The sequence below is a fragment of the Haplochromis burtoni genome, unplaced genomic scaffold (genome assembly GCF_018398535.1).
Source record: "Haplochromis burtoni strain Fernald_Lab_line unplaced genomic scaffold, NCSU_Asbu1 Contig_56, whole genome shotgun sequence".
Classification (NCBI taxonomy): Eukaryota; Metazoa; Chordata; class Actinopteri; order Cichliformes; family Cichlidae; genus Haplochromis; species Haplochromis burtoni.
Genome location: NW_024582417.1, coordinates 1,237,424 through 1,252,049, shown reverse-complemented (window position 1 = coordinate 1,252,049; position 14,626 = coordinate 1,237,424). Strand labels below are relative to the sequence as shown.

Sequence of the window (14,626 nt, the reverse complement as noted above, 5' to 3'; positions counted from 1 at the left end):
CGATCTAGGGAAGGGGCCAGGGCAGGGGGAGCAGTGACGGGACGGCCAAGTGGAATAAACTTTCATGGAATCCAAAGAGCTCAAGCTGCTGGCTTAATGCTAGTGGGAGTAGAGGGGACTGGGAGAGGGAGAGGATTGGCTGATGTAAAAAGAAAGGGAGGAGCCACTTCCTCAGAAGGGAGAGAGAGATTTATGGAGTCCGACGGCAGCAGGGAGAGAAAAAAAAGGACAAAGGTGCCGATGAATACGGGGTTAGCAAGTGGTTTCCAGTGTAACAGTTATTTAAAGTAAAGGTACAGTAAAGATGAGAGGCACTACAAAGCATCTCGGGTTTAACCCTTAGGAAATCTGAAACACAATATTCAAAAAAGACAGGCATCCATTTAGATTTTTCCCAAACAAAACTCCAGGCTGTAGCTCAGAGCAGAAAATATTTGGGTTGGTCCACTTATAGATGGTAACCGATCACACCTGCATTCCTGGGAGAAGGGAGCTGCCAACAGACATTCTCCTGTTGCCCCCCTCGCACCCCTTCTCCAATTTTCTCTCCCCTTGTTACCTTGTCTCCCTCTTCTGCGTTCCTCTCCTTCTGTTGCTCCCCTTTCTATATGAGTGTGTCTGGGTCCGGCTGGAGAGGCTTTGTCTGTGAACATTGGAGCCCTGACTGGCCCACGGGGGCCCGATCCATGAATACCCACACTGTGAGAGCCACTCTTTCACTTCACACCACTTTCTCTACTGGAATGCCTGAGCAGTGAGGTAAGAAACACACACACACACACACACACACACAAGCACACATACACATTTTCTCACTTTCTCTCTCCCCCCACCCCCTACATGCGCACACATACGCACATGCACTATACTTTACACACAAACTGAGTGAGTCATGCAGTGATGAAAAGCCACTGTTTTGTGTGCGAACCCTCTCACCCTGGACTAACATCCTGAGAGCCTTTCTCCTTCATCGGTCCCTGCCAAGCTCTCCCTCTAATTAAACACTATTGGGTCCAATAGCATTGGCCCAGTTTCCCCAGGACCATGCCCCTTCCACAGCTCATAGATGTCCTCAGCCGTGCAGAGTCTATATGGAATCTGAATGACTGTGGCGATTAACAACTTCTCAGGATTTATAATTCCCCACTTAATGATGGGATGGCCACAAGTCTCTTGCCAGCTTTACAGAAGGACCGGCCTAATAGATCTCCATCTGACATGTAATATTGTGCGAAAGGATTTCAGGAGACGATTAAGTTGTTTGATGCATTTTCTTTTAAATTAACAGCATTACTGCTTAGAATGATCCCATTTTATCCACGGAAAACAGAGCAAACATTTTAAAATCTGCTAAAGTAGTCTGATTTTACACTTTCACCTTATAACATTGAAAGACACAACTATGCAATTTATATTTTGGTATGGTCCCACAGTGAATATTAAAACAAACAATCGAATGTCAGCTTTAATTTAAGGGATTTAACAAAGATATCACCGGTGTTTAAGAAGTAAGCCATATTTATACACCGTCCCCTATTTTCAGATAAAGTAACTGGAAAGTTGACAAGCTGTTGCATGGCCAGGTGAGGCCTGGTCCCTTGTTATCCCAAGACAGATTAAGGATATAAAAGATATGGAGCTGATTCCAAGTGTTGATCTTGCATTTGGTAGTAGTCACTGGAACTCTCAATATGAGATCCAAAGATATACAGGTGTGACAGAAGGAGGCCGGATTAGGCTAAAAAACCAACATAAACTTATCAGAGAGGTAGCGGAAAGTTCAGGAGTGGCCTTATCGTCAATCTCATATATGCAGTGGCCAGCTCAGCAAAATGCAAAAGCATGAAAGACCACAGAAAATAAGTTTAGTGCTTGATATAGAATTATATCAGGAAAAACAACTTCACGACTGAGTCGAGAACACTCTCAAGGAGGTAAGTGTATCACTGCCAAGAAGAAACAGCCATTGGGTACAATCAAGAAAAAGAAGGTCAAATTAGACTTTGTCAGAAAACATTTGAAAAGACACTGCACAGCTCAGGAAAATATAATTTGGAGAGTTGAAACCGATATTAATTTGTACCACAATGATGGAAAGAGAAAAATTTGGAGAAGGAGAGCAGCTCGTGATCCGAAACACACTGCATCATCTGTCAAACATGTCAAACATGCTATGGCATGGGCATGCATGGCTGTGACTGGAACCACACCAATAGTGTTTATTGATGATGTGACTGCAGATAGAAGAAGCATCAGGGTAAATTATAAAGTGTACAGAGCAATGCTCTCTGCTCAGATTTCGCCAAATGCTGCAAAACCGATCAAACAGAGCTTCACAGTGCAAACAGATAATGATCTAAAGTTTAGAGCAAAAGAAACCCAAGAGTTTCTTAAAGTAAAGAAAGATAATATTCTCCAACATTCAAGTCAGTCACCTGACTGAGGTCAGTGAGACGCACAGACAAACAGAAACCCTTTACTACAGAGGCGGCTGTAGTCAAGGTCTGGAGCATCTCAAAGGAGAAAACTATATTTGGTTTCTAGGGTTCAGGCAATCAGTCAAGGCAGTAAAGGATTTGTAAATTTGCTCTATGACCTAAAAGCATTATATATTAAAATTGTGTATTTTATTATCTTTACAGAATTGGCTGAAATCTTTGGCTTTTCTAAACTGTAAAACTGTAAATGTTAACATATATTTATGCAGTGTGTGATTTTGCGAAACTTTATGGTGTCATTGTGATGTCACAGGGCATTACATCGAAAAAATAAAAAGTGTATCGTACCGCTCTCTTCATGCCCTCTCATATGATATATTACTCGATTTGGTTTCTTGACTTTTTTTTCCAAGGTCCATGGGCGCTAACAATGTTAGATCAAGGTTAAATGCTTAGTCATCCGAAGTATTCACGTCCTGCAGGTTCTAGTATAGTGTTGTGAAGTTTGAAGAGGATCCATAAATGATTGTCAGTTTTTACTGACCTTGACCCGATTTTTGCCAAAATGAAATCAGCTGTGCGATATGACCAAAATCTCATATCCTGATATAAGAATTCTATCGTCCCGATAACGATATAAATCACAAAAATGTAACACTTTCTGTAAATTATGTGAATCTCGGGCAGCTCATCTTGCGGGAAGTGTTCCCAGCTGTGCGTCATGTAGCTGGAGTCGAGTGTTTTAACCGATGCATGAAACGATACATTTTTAGACATAAGTTGTAACAGCCGCCGTTTTCTTTGTGAGTATTTATCACACGGCGTGCTGCGAGTTGCCTGTTCTAACGTTTAAGTCTAAGGTTTATTTTTTAGCACCTGACGGCTCTTTTTTACTTCTCATCCATAAATAATCTGCTCTTTCACGTGATTCAGTTTATTTTGAAAAGTCTCAACAGGATCTTGAGCTTTATTGTGAAAGGTTTACGTGGAACATAAACAAGCGGACACGTGATGGTGTTACCGTCGTTGTTGCTAAGGACAACGCATAAAACATGCGCTTGTCCGTCTGTAGTGTGGTTATATTAAATATAAGAGAAAGAGAGAAAGAAGAAATTAATATACACACTACAGTAACCATCAAAACGATGAAAAAATATTGCTGTAAACAGTTTATTTTGCGACATCACAAAACAAACGATAGCGTAAAATGAAACGATAGACGTCTTTATATCGTCATCCGATATATATAGTTATATCAAACAGCCCTAGCCTAAGATGTTGTTATCTACCATCACACAACATTTGAACACTATATAATGAAAACTGTGGATGCCATACAAACAGACAGACAAACAAATGGAACCGACTGGACACCCTCCCTTTTAGGGGGAGAAAACGATTCTTGTATTTAAATTTAGGTTCGTTTGTCCAATTAATTTTGACCTTCTGAAAATGTGGATTTGTAAACCTTTCATTTAAAACTTTGGTAAAACCTCTTGAATTAAACGTGAATTGACCTGCACTTGAATCTCATCTTGATTATTTGACTTAAAATCCACTGTGGTTGCAAACAGAGGCAAAATTACAGAAAAAGTGTCACTATCCAGAAACCTTGAGGACCCAGCTACTTTATAGATATGAATAAGCACTAGAACTACTCATTAAATTATTCTTGGTAATTTAAAACACTGTGCACTTTACACCAAGTTTCACCAAGTAATTATTACCACAGGACCTCAGCAACCAATGAGCCAAGCACATGACGGAGAGATCAATCTATCTGTGTGTAAAGTATGCTTCAGCTGTGACTGGATCTAAATTGCTCTGTTCAAGTATTATTTTGGGAGTCATATTTGTGCCACAACTTAATTTGCACCAAATGTCTCAGTGAATCATCAAGAGAGTTTGTGCAACTGTGCACACAATTATGCTATTTGGGCAGCTGCTAAAGATCATATCAAAAAAGTGGAAAAAGTCAAAGATCACAAACATTGAGCACAATAACAGTGCGTTCCTATTAAAATTCTACCCACTGTTACACGACAGAAACAAATCACACCATTAGTGTGAAAAGGATAAAATGATCACATGACACTAAATGAGGATTAAAGGTGAAGGGCTTGAAGTACTGAAGTCAGACACGCATCAAGGTGAGGATTTTCAGGGAAAACGTGAGCGACTAACCAGACAGTCCTGCACACTCAGTCTAAATCATCCAAGAACAACAACAGAACTTCACATCTACTACTTCGTATTAGCAGAGACATTACAAAGAAGACATTTTGCCATAATTTCTTCTTTGGTAATTGCCTCACTAGTGCTCATTAGAATAGCATTTGTTCAGATATTGGGAAACATGATAGTGTCAACACATTAGACTGAGCCATTCATAAAGCCATAACCTATAAATTTGCACATGCATAGTACATTTGTAACTTGCTTTGTAAACTTTACTTTGGGTAAATTTTCCAGCCTTCAATTTAAAAATAAAAACAAACACAAAGCAACCCTGTTAATTCTAAACATGCAGTCTTTTAATCTCAGTGACCAAATTCTATTTAATTTATGGAATTTAAAATATCTGCCCATAAAAGGCTGCTGTTAGGTGTTACCATACTGGTTGCCTATTAGCAAAGATTTCATTTTGTGACTTTTATTACAGAAAACAATATATCTTACTATAAAGATTGTAGCACATCTCCTCCGTAATGGGTGTGCCAATCGGACATACAGCACTTATTAACATCTATGGGGGTGTAAAAAAAACATTTATTTGAAGTCCCAGTTGTTTTGATTTTCCTGTGTATTATGTTCACTTCATCATCCCACCTATTTGCGTTTGTTTCGCGTGTCACGTTCAACATGCGTCACCTGCACGTAACTTAACAGTCACCAAAATTCGAATCTAAATATATAAGAATCTGAAAAAGCACAGCAGGTCTGGCAAATTCTTAAAACAGAGAGGTTTACCCTCTTAACAAAATGAATTTTGCTTAATTTTGATAAATGTTTCTGTAAGATTCAGGACAGGTGACAGATCTCAAAGACCAATAGGCTCCTAAATCTAGAGCATCTTTCTAGTGTCTTTGTTGACAGGCAGGCGTCTCAGCCTCTCACAGTCAGTCATTATTGCATATCCTTCCATGCACCTCCTCTTTGCCTAAATTTGGGCTGGCTAACCCAGATCCTGGCGTGAAAACCTCCCTTCACAAACCTGTGGGTGATGTCATAGACACTGCATCTTTGTAGCGTCTACAGCGTGTGGTCACGCCTTTCACCTCAAACAAGTTGCTCTTTTTTATTTTGGACATCACTCTCTGGAAGCTGAGTCATTTTAATAAACACCAAGCGGATCACCCTAGTTTGGAAAATGCCAAATATTACACAGACATTACCAGACTGTTACACATGTCTGCTGTGGAGGAGGGAAAGGAGAGCCAATAATCTGAACCTCTGAGATGACAGCAATTGGTCAGGAAGAATGAAAGCCAGATTAAGACAGCAAACAAGAAGAAATTAACATTTGCATGCAGGATTCCCCAGACAGCGGTACACTGACCGCAAGCTACATTCAAGGAGAATCACGATAATTATCAGTAGCAGACTCTAAGTCATCCCTCGCTATTTTTATCCAACAAATAGGAACAGCCCTTTAATTCTAATTTTAAATCATTCACATATCGCTTTAAGACATATAGGTATAGATGATGCCACTATGCCTTAAAAGATATAATATAGAGTAAAAATGGTCTGTAAATTGTCAGGAAAATCTCATTTCTTTTTATATGTTGTATTGTTTTGAATAGGAAGTTCTTGAGATTAATTTATTTCCTACAGGGAACTAATCTTTGAAAGCTATTCTTCTGCATGAGACATGTTCAGAGTAACATGTAAAGTTACATCTGTGTAGCTGACATATTCTCTCTCTCTCCTGTAGGACTTTTGCATTTAGTCTAATCATTTTGAAACGCCGCATTTTGGAAATGACAGCAGTAGTTCTCGGCAACCTCACAAATTTTCCTCTCTGTTTCACCTGACTTTTAATAGACTGTCTAATTCCTAAAATATAAATCACTATTCACCATGTGAGCCAGTACAGTACCATTTTTTTTCTTCTTCTACTTCATTTCTCTTCAATACATATTCATCCACAGTTAACACTAAAAAAGCACAATTGCCTTCTTTTTCAAATGTCGGTGAGTAATTCGCCTGAAAGATTCAACACCGCACATCCCTCTGTAAAACAAATCCTTTTGTTTCCAAAGCAATAAATCAGACCACTTGTTGGGTGTGTCTTTCCAAACACGTGAGACATGACTCTGAACAGTGGAAAGCCATAATGAGCAAGCAAAATTCTTCAAATTTAGCAATCAAGTAACCCAACTGTGTGCTTACGGCACTAGGGTGTGTAGGCACCACTGTGGTTTCCTGTTCTATTGTGTCTCTATTTGATGACTCAGTCGCACTTTCACTTCTTGAGGCCACATGAAAAACACTGGTCATTCAACCACATTAACACCGCCCAAAGAACATTGAATCATATCCTCGATCACTAAAGTACATAGATTTCCTAATCTGGAATAATCCGGTATGTCTGTTTTTCGTACTCCTGTGCAGCGTTGAGAGTCCATGCAGGACTGTGTCCTCTATAGCCTTTTCCAGTATACTCAGACGCTCAGGCACACAAATAAAACAGAAAACACACACACAGAGTACCTTGTGAGTCATGAACTGTAGCTGTAAGGCTTGGAAGGATGGAGGCAGGAAAAAGATACACACAGTGAGTAGAGCTACTACAGTCTGCAGGCTCTCACAATGCAATTTTAAAAGAGCTGATCATCAACGTGAATACTGATGCGGTCACGGGATAAAATCAAAAACCATGTTAATTTTTGATCGGTACCTGAATACTGAAGTCGCACAGATATGCAGAAATCATTAAATATCAACACGTTCTGAATGAGAGAGTGCACTGTATATACAGACTGTCCTGTGATTGTTTTACCTGTAAAATATAACAATGTTGCTATGAAGCAATTCAAGAAATGTATTTTCTAGATGAAAAAAAGAACTCAAATTGTAATTTTGTAGCCCTTCATTTTGAACGGATTATTTACAGTCTGTAAATGAGTCATGTAAACATGCAGAACAGTGCAGAGTAATGAATTCATGCTGGTCTGCAGAAACAGTAGCGTAAGATATTACAGAGAGGTGAATCGCTGCTTATGACAAGCTCCCTTAATGACAATTTAAGTAAGAGACTAGGAGGTGTTTTTGATCTTTTAATCTAACATTTTAACTTTTTAAATACAAATATTTTTCAAACTCTGTTTTCAATACACCCAGCACTAGATCCAGTGGTGAATAAGCCTGTAAGTGCTTTGCCATTAAAACCGTAGCAGAAAGAAACTGGTTTGGCTGAAGCAAACTGAACATGGATCTAATAAGCAACTTTTTTAGAAGCTTTTTTCTTTCTTTTTTTTAAATCAGTGCTTTACCTTTCATATAGACAGAGAAAACAACACACAGACAAATAAACTTATCCTGTGGCCCAGGTATCACATGACCTTTTTCGACATAAGTGTTCAAACACAAAAGGAATATAAACATGGTTGTTCGGAAGATGATGATATGTCACTTAAAAGTAGATTTTATAGGTTCTGAACCAAAGGATTATTGGACCGGCTGTTGTGACGTTCGTCCCGAGAACTGAAACTTTGTTTTTTTTTATAGACTAAAAAAAAAAACCGGACATATCGTGTCTTTAAAGTAAACCCTACAAGGCTCATGGAAGGAACATTTTTCCAAAAAGTCAGGATAACAAAACAAAGAATTCCGAAACACTGATAATCTTTGTCAAAATAACCCAATCACACTCATGCTCAGGAAGCAAAAGCAAAATGCTTCTTTTTTAAAATTTTGTCATATCTCAGTGTTTAAAAATTCATTAAAAATAATCCTTGACCTGCATCCTGATCCAGACTCACAACACAAACTAATTACTTGTTTGTTTTTTTAACCACACAGCTGAACTTTCCACAAAAGTTTGTTGAAATTTCATTTAACATGTTACATTAATAATCAGCTAAAAACTAATAACAGAAAATATCCTTTTCAAAGGTGATAAAGTCAGCGACCACACGGGATCACCTCTCAATAAAGCGCGCATGCTCACGCTGTTAATATATTACATATTTCTGAGTAATAAAAAGCAGCGTTGATTATTTATCACTTTTTAAAAATATTGTACTTAAATATAAACCGACAGATGCCAACTAGACCACACCCTACTTACATAACACACATCACGTTGGTGAAAAATAAACGTGTATCCATCTGGTTAAAATGCAAAAATCATTCGAACACAATCGCCAACCAGCACTGCAAGATAAAAACTCAAGACAACCACCTCTCATCTAAGCTCCCAGGGAATATTGACCGATAAGGGGACTGTAACATGTGCAGTTAGGGGCACACTAATAGAGAGGTCCTCTGCCGGCTGGACACTGATATGTGGCATGTGTCTGCAGCCGTTAAGACGGCACTGCCACGCTGTGTCAGACAAGGTAATAGACCTTTTACTGCGGTAACTGACTTTACAGACTCTAAAGATAACAACCTGTATCCTGGGTTGATTCTTTAGGACGGCATTCCATATTTCTGAGGTGGTGAATATACCTAAAGGCCCCACAGATGAAAGCTTTTCTTTCCTTTATATGCATCATCATTGCTGGAAGACGGTCTCTTTTTAGATCCAGATAAGCCGAGAGTGAATCCAAGCTATGAGTGAGTGAATGATAACCAACAAAAATCAAAACCAACCTTTTCAAATGTCTCAAAAGTGAAAAGCAAACCATGGTGCTGTAGCCACTGCAGTCAAGAGCAACAGTGTGACAGGGATGTGTTGCTCATTAAAGCCTATTAATAGCTGCAGTGATTACTTTTAAACAATGTAGCATAAAACCAACATTTTGCTATCAACTACAGGCCTTATATTCAAAGACATTATTGATTATGAATAATCCCATCTAGTAGTGCCGTGTTGAGGTTTTACGTGCTAGTTAATAACCGCACAACTTGGTTTGATTTCAGTTTTGCAATTTAGCTGTGACTTGCAAAACCTGTGAAAGCACAGGACACCGAAGACACCCCCCTTTTTTTAACGGCTCCTTCTTCCTTTGCTGCAGTGTTCTCTGATTGGCTGAATACATGTGTCAAGTCACTTCAGTGCTGTCAGAATGAGGACTGTTATTGGCTGGTAGTCCAATCCCCACTCCATCCATCTCCTCGAGCCAAGGCGTAGATCAGTAGGCAAACAGTTAAGTGCGTCAGGTGGGGCTGCAGCCGCTGCACTCCTGAAGAGGAGAAGGAGGCACTCGGGGCCACGCCAGGTAACAGAACAACAGCATGGAGGCAGATGAACGGCCCAATGATTTTCAATAAACTTCATTCACAGGTGGACCGAGTGTAAAGGTGCAGTGGAGGACTGAGGCACCTCTACTAAGATTTTTCGAGGGCTGTAAATTCATCCACAAAGAATTATTGAAATGGTAAAACTAGGTCATGTGAGGATAATATATATCTTTAGGGAAAAGTTGGATCTGTACTAAGGGGTTACCTCCCCTACGATGATCCCTGACTAGCAGTCTAACAAGAGACACACTTATTTTAATCTATAAAGCGCTTTTTCACACAAGTCAAAGTCATGGCCTCTCTCGAGTCTCATTCAGCCATCTCTCTGACTCTACAGTTTCACTGACATGTTCCACACTCACTTCAGGGCAGCACATCAAAGCCCAACAGTGTGAGCAAAGCTGGCTGGCTTCACACAAAGACAACACAATGACACTGCAGTAAAGAAAAAAAAAGATTTAGGTCATGTCAGTGCTGTGAGTCACTTCTTGTGGTCTTCTGCCATACGCTGCTGACATAAATAGCATCAGCACCACACAGACACACAGACTATCACTCTGCTGTACTACTGATATGAAGTGGCCACAAACAATGATTATCACATCACACAGACTTGATAGATAGGAAAAGTAAATGGGAGTGGAGTCTTTTTCCAACAGGGATGTTGTTTGTGGCGTACATAGCCGTGGGTGTGACTTCCACCTGCAGGCCAGCCCAGGAAGTGAGACTCGATAAGGGCTAAACTTACCGGGTGGGGGGTAACGCAGTTGGTGCTCTCCATCCATTCCAGAAGTTCTTAGAGCCACCTACAGAAGGGGAAAAAACAATAACAATGGTCATTAGCTCATATGCAGAGTAGGTAGTACCAAACCAGCAAACTTTGGCTATTAACAGTCCTGTGACATCTTGACTATTTTTTTGTTGCTGTGCTCCACATACGTCAGTTCTCATAAGGAATCTAACATTCTGATCAGTGCAAGAGTGACTGTTTTGCAGATTGAGGTCAGGATTTGGCTCGGAGTGTTATGTAACCTGGTATATGGGCCAGAATAATAGTATTACATATGAGCGCAGTTCAAACGGGAGCCACGGTGGTGAAAGGGAGGCTGATGCAGACTGCGGCAGTGTCTGTGTTTTTAGGCAATGGCTCAGTGCTCACAACAGACAGACGTGCCCCAGAGAGTAGTCTGAGCATTTTTTGTCTTGCCTTGTTTCATTTCTCTCCTTCCACATCAGTGTGCGCTCACCTTTCTCACCCACGCGTGGCTATTCTGTTCCTTACATTTTGTTTCCTAAAATTTCTTGATGTTGCCGTAGCTGCGGTTTAACGTTTTCTACTTTTCCCATTCGGTCTGTGATAAACCGAATGGGACCACAAGACAGACAGTAGCTAGATGAGACAAACAGACAGATAAATAGATAGATAATCTCTGTAGCAGGGATCTCATTAGGGCCTTGTCAATCTCTCATTGCCACTTTTGTTTTTTTGTTGGTTTTTTTTTTCTGTCTTGCTCTAGAAGGGTGGGATATCCGCATTGGTTGCTATGGCACCAGACAGCTCCTCATTTCCTCAGACAACGGCTAACTGTGATTGTGTGCGTGTGAGTGTGTGTGTGTCTGCATGTGTGTGTGCCTCTGTGTATGTGTGCATCCACATGTCTAACTGTGTGCACAAGTAACGCATACATGTGTTAGGCCTCTCGTGTTTAATGTGACGAGTTCCAGCAAAGCGATAATCATCACTCTGCTTCTGCAATCAATTACAAAATCCACTTAAGATTCATAAACCATGACATATAAGCAGCTGCAGCTCAGCTTCATGCTACGTTTTAACTAGGTCTTCCCTCTGACTGACTTGATTTATTCAAGGGATCTTAGCGGGGTTACAACTCGTGTGTGACTGAGAAACAGAGTGAATTTCTGTTAGATGTGGCTCTCAGTGTCTGTCTTGCTTTTCCTCTGCTGCTCAGCACTTTGTCAGATGTAAGTCTGTTTGACTTTACAAACCAGCATCTTAGAGCCTTCATCCTTGCTGACCTGCTCTTTCACCTCAATTTGCACTCCAGCAGATGGCAGTGTCTGCTTGACACTGTAGTATACGCCTCCCAAACCACATTTCACTGAATGTTTATTTAAAGCGGGGAAAGAGTTTAATCAGAAAAACAAGCTTTTTACAAAAGTAATTTTTTTAAAAATTCATTCGGTTCTATTTTCTAACAAAAATTGAGGTCAGTGTTATCAGTTAGCGAATTTGAAATACTGACTGGTAAGAGGAAAGAATGTCTTAGAGCTCCTCAGTGTCAGGGACAGGCTAATTTTACAATTAAATTCTCCGGTTCCCAAAAAAAGAAACAACTAAGCCTGAAAATATAGGACTGAACAGTATACCCATGATTTTTTTTTTTTAACTCTACAGGAACGAAGGAATAAAAGGAGGACCAAGTACGTTTAACCAAAGAACAAGGCAGCCTGAAACCGGAGCTTGATGTCCTGATGGCTGGGATGGCAAAGAAAAGGGCCACTTGTCTTTCTGTGTGTGTCTGTTCATGTACGTGTATATGTATATGTGAACAGGCTGCGGTGTTGGGTGAAAGAGGTGTGTTTTTTCCACCCTGAGGGGCCTCAGACTAGGGCGGGCGAGGCGGAGCTCTGGGGAGGCGCAGCGTGGGGAGGGTTGTTTTAACTGAACTCAGTGCACTGTAACAGCAGTCGGGGCGGGAGGTCACAGAGTCCAGCATTCCTCTAGAGCGTTGTCTGTTTACATGACCGCCGCTGCCTGGGGGAGGTGGCAGCTCTGCATAACTATAACATCATATAACTCTCATCGCTTGCCTATATGTCCATCATCTAGCAGAGAGATAAGAATGCTTTATTCAGTGTTCCTAATGTTGAAATCTGTTCAAGCTTGAGACTTCAGTCAGCCACTTCATTCTGAGTGTACAAAAATGTCTCCAGTCACAATGGCTTCAAAGCACACTCAAACCTTTGTTTGTGCAGTAATGGAGGCACAGTAATATGCTTTCTTCTCTCTATTTTGCATTACAGGCAGAGATACTTCAACAAGCGACATTGCTGCATGTAGTTAGAATGACCTGTGAGTTAGACACGACATGCAGTACCTGTACTGCACGCCAGTGACTTATAGAGCTGAACAATTGTTAATGCTGCAATGCCTTGTGGATACTTGAGAATCCAGAGCATGAAACACATTTGAGCTTAGCCATCTGCATTTTATTAAAATTTGACTGACTTGTGTTTCTTCAGGCAATTGCTCAATCCCTGCAGTCTTTGCTAACCGGGAGTGATTTTAATTGTAGTTCATTGCTTAAAAAAGACTATAATTCACATTTTTGCCATGCTGAGAAAGCAAATTCTGTATATTGTCTGTATAGGATTATTACACTGTGGTTGGTGTGTATGTAAAAAAAATGTGTGTGAAAATGTGAAAAACATTGCAGAGCAGGATTAAGGGGCAAAAGATGATATTATGTCAGGTGGGTCAAAGGACCAGCTCAGGCTACTCCCAAGTGGCTGAACTTATCAGGTTATTTACGTGGAACAACTTCAACTTGGTTGGCTTGAGTTGCTGCTGGCCTCTCTGAAGAGCTAATGCGGGCTAAACTTTGACTGTAGCTCCTCTGTGCTGCTGCTTTTCACATCCCAGAGCCTAGAAGCCAGCTGGTCAGCTCCAGGGGAGCACAACAGAGATGGGGAGTGACATCCAAGCCCTAGAGAGACAGTGCTCTGACTGTACTGTGGACTAGGGAGGGGGAGCACGGCTGTCAAAGGCACCATTGTTTGACAGGCCTGCATGGTTTCACGTGCAGCACATGATTCTCACTGAGGGTCTGAACTATAGCCCAGTTCGATCTAAACTGTCCGGGAGGATGTAGTTGTGGCCTCCCGGGCAGGTTAAAGTGTAACTGTGTCCGTGTTTTCTCAGGAAAGTGTGTTTACCTAGAGGACCAACATGGAGGCCCTTTTGTTTAACTAAGTAGCGAGGCTCGCCCTAAAAGTAAAGCTCTGTGAAATACACAGGAACCAGGAGGCCCTTCGGTGCTCCACTAACTGGTTGGTAGGAAGTATTTTCTTGACTGTGTGTACTCAAATGTTTGTTTGCACGTATGGGGGGGGGAAATGAAGTCACATGTACAGACAATTACATGTCAAACAAATCTATCAAGTATACAAAGGAGTACAAGCTGAGATTTTTTCATCCAGATAAATCCAAACAGCCCACAGTGAAAGGGTACACAATTCAGAGGTACCAGTCTCATTTAGAGACCAGAACAGCTGCAGCCAATTAAATGCAAATAATCAGGCAGGTTTAGAAAGAGGAAATTCGGGCATTTTAAACATTTGGCCTCATTCTTAATAACTTGTCGCCACTCAAATATTGGGTCCAAACAACTTTGCACTTGATACCAAACTAATCAAACCACTTGGGTAGGCTGTGGGATAATGCTGACTTAGCAGGGGATGGAGAAAAAAACATAGTTAGATGAGACATGAAAGTGAAAAAAATGTGATAAATACCTCTAAATAACCACACATAATATAAGCACAATATAAGCACACCCTCCAACGGACCAGGTAAGCTGTGCAGTATGCGTTGCCATGTCTTTAAGCTCAACGTAGCTCACTGACTCATTAACCTCACTTCACAGTACACCCCTCTGATTTAATGTTTACCATGTTCACACTGCAGCTGAAAGTAACGGGGAGATCATCGGTTAGCAGACGTTTTGAGTAACATGTATTAAAACTGATCCACA

General features: G+C 40.7%; 1 long non-coding RNA gene across 3 annotated transcripts in view; it reads right to left on the bottom strand.

Annotated features, from left to right (window-relative positions):
* The window catches only part of LOC106633190, a 52,671-nt gene that overhangs the window by 25,254 nt on the left and 12,791 nt on the right, over positions 1-14,626 (bottom strand). For all 3 annotated transcript variants that reach the window (XR_006054406.1, XR_001336292.2, XR_006054407.1), the window contains one exon: positions 10,600-10,657. This is a non-coding gene — a long non-coding RNA (uncharacterized LOC106633190). The remainder of the gene's footprint in view (positions 1-10,599; positions 10,658-14,626) is intronic.